Source organism: Pyrus communis, chromosome 6, assembly GCF_041283825.1.
Source record: "Pyrus communis isolate YQ-2024b chromosome 6, ASM4128382v1, whole genome shotgun sequence".
Lineage (NCBI taxonomy): Eukaryota > Viridiplantae > Streptophyta > Magnoliopsida > Rosales > Rosaceae > Pyrus > Pyrus communis.
The window spans coordinates 10,615,033-10,620,803 of NC_142570.1; the positions used below are offsets into that span (position 1 = coordinate 10,615,033).

The window sequence follows — 5,771 nt, forward strand, 5'->3', positions numbered from 1 at the left end:
GTGACAAAAACCTATTGTATCCCATCTATAATAATATGCTACTACAGACAAAGATGTCTCATTTCGCTGCAATTTCAAGTAGGAATTTTTTTGGGAAGCGTTATTGGCACTTCAAAAATCTCATTCTACACTCCTCACAAGTGTATTTTTCTTTCTAAATATAGAAAATTTGAAGTGTAGAATGAAAAATTTGGGGTGCTAATAATAATTCTTTTTTTTTTCTTGAATTGTATATGAAAATACCCTAAAAAAGGATCGATCGAAAATAATTGATAAGTTTGGAATAAAAAAATAATCGATAAGTTGGTGGACAAAATATTCATCCGATTATTAAATATTCTGTTGATACCTATAAAAAAATGTCATAAAATCAATTCGAACAATTAACGATCAATTTTGCTTTTCTTAATTTAAATTTGAAATCCAACAGCCCATAATATGTTAGTTAAGAAAAGGTTAATGGACTGAATTCTTGGATCACTTTCGACCCAAAAAAAAAAATCTTGGATCACAAGAGGGCCCAACAAAAGGAGATCTTATCATATCACTCTCCACCTTGCGTGTGCAAGACGCGGGGGAGGGGGGGTGGTGGGGGAAGGGGTGTTTTCTCACAAATGGTTTCTAAAATTTACCTTCACCATCAAGATGGTTCTTAAACTTAAAAATCAATCAATGTAGTCACTGAAAATCGGTATCGCAAATCAATGTGGTCATTCCGTCACAATTCTGTTAAAAAATTTTGTTAAGTGTTGATCTGGCACATAATGGGCTCCACAAGATTTATAGGTTTTTATCACAAATAGTCCTTGAAATTGACTCACACCATCAAGATGGTCCCTAAAATTGACCCTAATCATCAAGATGGTCCCTAAAATTGAAAATCAATGAATGTAGTCCTTGAAAATAGGTGTCACAAATCAATATAATCTTTCCATCACAATTCTGTAAAAAAATTTGTTATATGTTGATGTGGGTTTAATAATTAATTAAAAAGTTGTCTAAATACCTTTTTGCACAATAGAATTTTTTTTTTTTTCCCTTATAGTAAGACCTACTCCGAAGAGAGACCCCTTCCATAAATTCTCAAAGGCACGAGGCTTAACCAAAGCCTAAGATGGGGTTCGAAAATAATTTTCAACCAACAATAGATGCACCTCATTATCTCAAGGCAGACCTCGCCGTTCTTTGAGTCACTAGACCACCAAGGAAGTCCCAAACAAACTCTCCAAGATTAAGGTTGTGAGGATGTTGATTGCCTAAATGTTAATAGTGATGTCCCAAAAGTCATTGCCAGTTAGCCAAGCTATCACCAAAAGCGATCTTGATCCAGGTTCAATTCAGTGAAAGGTATAGAAGTGTGTGAAGATGGGTGTATTGAGATTTTTTTTTTTTCTTCAGAGGATAGACAGCAAAAGAGGTAGAGGAATGTGGACTAGGATCAAAGGTGATTGTAGGACTAGGTTTTTGGGTTCACAACTTTTTATTAACTATTAAATTATTAAACCTATTTGTAATTTTTTTTTTAATTTAATTAGACTTGTGTGATCCATTTATGTGTCACATCAGCACATAACAGCATTGATTTAGGACACTTACTTGTGGGACTACATTGATCGATTTTCAATTTCAGAGACCATTTTGATGTTGCAGGTCAATTTCAAGGACCATTTTGATGTCTTGAGTCAATTTCAATGACCATTTGTGAGAAAAAAAGTACTTATGGGACTCATTTATGTGCTACATCAACACTTAACGGAATTTTTAACAGAATTGTGATGGAATGACCACATTGATTTGCAATACCTATTTTTAGGAACTAAATTTATTGATTTTCAATTTCCGAGACTATCTTGACGATGAAGGTCAATTTTATGAACTATTTATGATAAAAATCTAAAATTAAAAAATTAAAATGTGAATGACATTAGCCTTGAGTCGTGTGCTTCTTGGGTAGCTACCTGGGCTTTGTGGGTTTCACAACCTACTTGTCCACTTGTGGAGTTGGGTTTTAGAAAAAAATGTTTGTTTGCCTAGGCATTTGAATATAGGTGGGGTTGCTCTAATCCCCCTATTCAATATATATTTTGATATGAGGGAATCCTTCTTTGTAATAAAATATATACGTAGACAGAAATAGAAATAGGTGAATACTTATACAATTTATACTTCAAATATATATATATATATAGAAAATTATTATTGGCATTCTAAAAATCTAAACAACTGTTATGAAGGTTGTTGAATCTATAACCGGACTTCTAACGTAAGCATATTTCAATCCATCTTACTCTGACTCCAGAAATCATGATCCCACATTTCTCTTCAATGTATTGTGTTTCTGTTCAAACTCTCTCCGATGTAAAAAGTAACATTGTTTTTTTTTTTTTTTTTTTTTTGGAAACTAAAAGTAACATTGTTCGTGTTAAAAAAAAGAACTTGAGAATTTGGCAAGGCTTTCATTGCATGGGTTTGGTCTTTTCATTGGAGCCTACTTTATTAGACATGTATAGGATTTTGCCTCTTAAGTTTGCTTGGTATATAAATAAGGTTCTAAAAAGACTGGGTGTTTGTTGGGTGGTGGGCAGTAGTCTAGGCAAGGTTGGAGGTGGGTTTTTACTTTAATTAAATTTATTATATAACAAAAAAAATATATAAATAGGTGACTACTAATAAAGTTTATACTTCAAATATATACGTAGGAAATTGTTATGGGCATTCTACAAATCTAAACAATTGAGCCAATAATGAAGGAAAGAGATCTTCTCCATATCCCTTCCACTTAATCCACCAAGTCCGGAGATCCGAGTCATTAAAATTTGATCCAATAGCTATAAATAAGGACTCACTTTAAAAGTTATAATAACTTTAGTTGTTGGATCAAATTTCAATGGCCCGGATCCTTGGACTTTGTGGATTGGAAGGAATGGATCTGAAGAGGATTCCTTTCCAATAATGAACATGTATTCAGAGTTATTTCGCAGAAACACAACTCTAAAGTTATTTTACATCTTCAAACCCTTTAACCTAAAATTAATTGAATACAATAAAAAGTTGAACCGCCTAGAACCACCTACATGGTCGCCTAATCGCTTCCTAGAGACTTCACCGATTTCCTAAATGCCCAAGTCCTAATCGCGGTGCCCAGCCTTCACTTAGCGCCTAAACAACCGCCCAATACCTCTTTTTCAAACAGTGTATTAAGAAGATATTCCTAATAAATGTAGACCAAATGCATTGAAAGAAGTCTAGAAGATGATATTCTTTTAAAATGGTATTAGGTACAATGCACCGCAGTCCAAGTCAAGAAAGGGACTAGTAGTTTGGAGCCGATAGAGATAGAAACGATAAAGAACGCATATAGACTTAACCCACGTAGAATTAATCTCTCCCTTCACAACGTGGCCGGTTAAGAAATGGTATACATCCGTGTTCAATGCTAGTTTTTGAAATTTGTTAAACATCTATTGTTTTGGAAGAGAACCAACGATTTTGAAGATGTACATGTGTTTTCATGCACAGGCGTAGTGGAGAAATGGTCAGCTTGTAGTATCATTTGGTCTCACTACTAAATTAAACACTTTGCGCGACGAGGGAGTATTTATCTCGCAAAGCATTTCCAAGTTGCGCAAAACCTATGGCAACGCAGAAATCGTCGTGCAAAATTTGTCACGCAAAGGTCGTGAAGAAAGACATTGCGCGCTGAATAGTGCACATTTGTCACGTAGCTAAACATTTGCGTGACGCTTTACTGCTCGTCGCAATAAAGGTATATGGACAAAGGCTTTCGTCACATGATATAAGAGGGTACAAGTGTGCTTTGTGACGAGAAATTTATGGGGACGTCTACAATTCATCTCGAAAATGTTTGAACGACGAAACATGCAAGACGCGCTGCATGACGACATATCTTCGTCACGCAAGTGTAAGTTTTAATAAAAAATAATAATAATAAATAGAACAAAAGGAATATTATTAAAATATATATTTCATACAATTGACAAAAACAAAAAACAAAAAACAAAAACAAATTAATGAATAGAAAAACAATTTATTTATAATATAAATAAATATGTACGTACAAATACAAAGTTTAAAAAGAAAGCGGCAATAAAAACTGCGAAAAAAAATGAGGCATAATCTATGGGCAAGTCGTTCGGAGGTGCTTGGTAATCTTGTTGTTGGAAGAGGGTGGGGTTGGGGACGGCGTCGGAGGTCAACGGGTCTGATTGCTATGTATGCTCGGGGTGGAGGGGCTATCACAGTGGTGGTGCAGAAAAATCGAGGAGACAGATCCTGGAGGAACTAAGGGTTCGTACAATCAATGACATATGAGTCTTATACGATGTGAGCTCACTCCTCAAGCCAGGGACTTCCTGCGTCAAAACCGTAAAATCACCCTTCAACTATAAGGATGAAGAGGCTCCACTCTCCCATTGCCTGGCATTTCCTATCCCCTGACAATATGTCCGTGGCCTTCGACTGAAAGTCTGGTCCAACATCTATGTAAGGATGTGAAACCCCGCATCCTCAAGGGGATCCACAGACTTGATCGGCGTGTCCGGGGGAAGCTGGGAGGCGGACTCCTGAAGGACCTACTGACCCTTCTCCACCATAGTTGCATGTGAAATAAAACATGGAATATAAATAGCAAACAATTTGAATTAATTAGTATAAATCTTTAATGCATAAGAAATTACTTACATGAAGGAACTCGATCAACTCATCGCCGGACTTAGTCAACCCTCCTAAAATAGAAAAAGATAAGGAAAACGTTAGTACGAAAACAAAAATAAATAAAAATTATTAGCGACATTTTAAAAATGGAAATGAAAGTTGTAATATATACCTTATGTCGCGCCTCCATCCTATATGAGAAAGGCCTCGAACCTGAATGGTCGAGAAGAGTCTTCTTCTCCTAATTGATCTTGTTCGTCTTCGCCTTTTTCTGTTATACAAAAAATAAACGTATTAGTTGTAATATTTAAATAAAATTCATAATAAACATTAGTAAAAATTAAAAAAACTAAAATGAAAGAAGTCCTAATTAAAAACACACCACATATCCCGACTCCTGAAAATGACCGCAGAGCCAAACCCAACTATCTTGTCGGTCCGCAAACTCGTTCGAGCAACCCTCCTTGAGAACCTGCGGATCATCAAACATCTCAAAATACTGGTGCAGGTCACTCTTCCATTGCTTGTAGCGTTCGAAGAAAAGCTGATTGAGGTATGCCAACATGTCCTTGTTGATGTCATCGAAATTGTAGTTTGTCTACAATGTAACAAATATTACGAAAGTATTAGTAATAAAAGACGTTAATAAATATAAATATATAAATTTTACATGAAAAACATTAAAATGGCGACGATTTTTACCGACAAATGATTGCGTATCGTGCTCTTCACCTCCTCCGGCATCGCCTTCTAAGACTTATACCGCATAGGGCAATCGGTTCGCACGACGTGCCCAATGTCGTGGACCAATGCACTATGATGCTCCGTCGTTGGTACTGCACGATGTTGCTCATCGTATCCGATTGTTGGTCACCCGGGTGACCTTTGCCGTCTTCAATTGCCGACAAGGTCCCCGGGTGTTTTTCTTGGCTACAAAGAAATGAAAATTTAACGTTAACCCAAAACTAGTAACAAATCCTACCAAAATTTCTGCATAACCTACCTATAATTAAAACATTTCCCAAAACCCTGAAAATAACGTAAACAATATTTGTATCCAACACAATGATCACAACTATTCAACTGTTTAATAATGG

The 5,771-nt window shown here is 35.8% G+C and overlaps 1 long non-coding RNA gene across 1 annotated transcript; it reads right to left on the minus strand.

The window, feature by feature from the left end:
* Positions 1 to 4,845: 4,845 nt before the first annotated feature.
* On the minus strand, positions 4,846 to 5,535 carry LOC148696282 (uncharacterized). Its single transcript, XR_015963810.1, has 3 exons — positions 5,377 to 5,535; positions 5,057 to 5,272; positions 4,846 to 4,945 (listed from the first exon to the last, which is right to left on the minus strand). It is a non-coding gene; the product is annotated as an uncharacterized LOC148696282 (long non-coding RNA).
* Between the last annotated feature and the right edge of the window lie 236 nt (positions 5,536 to 5,771).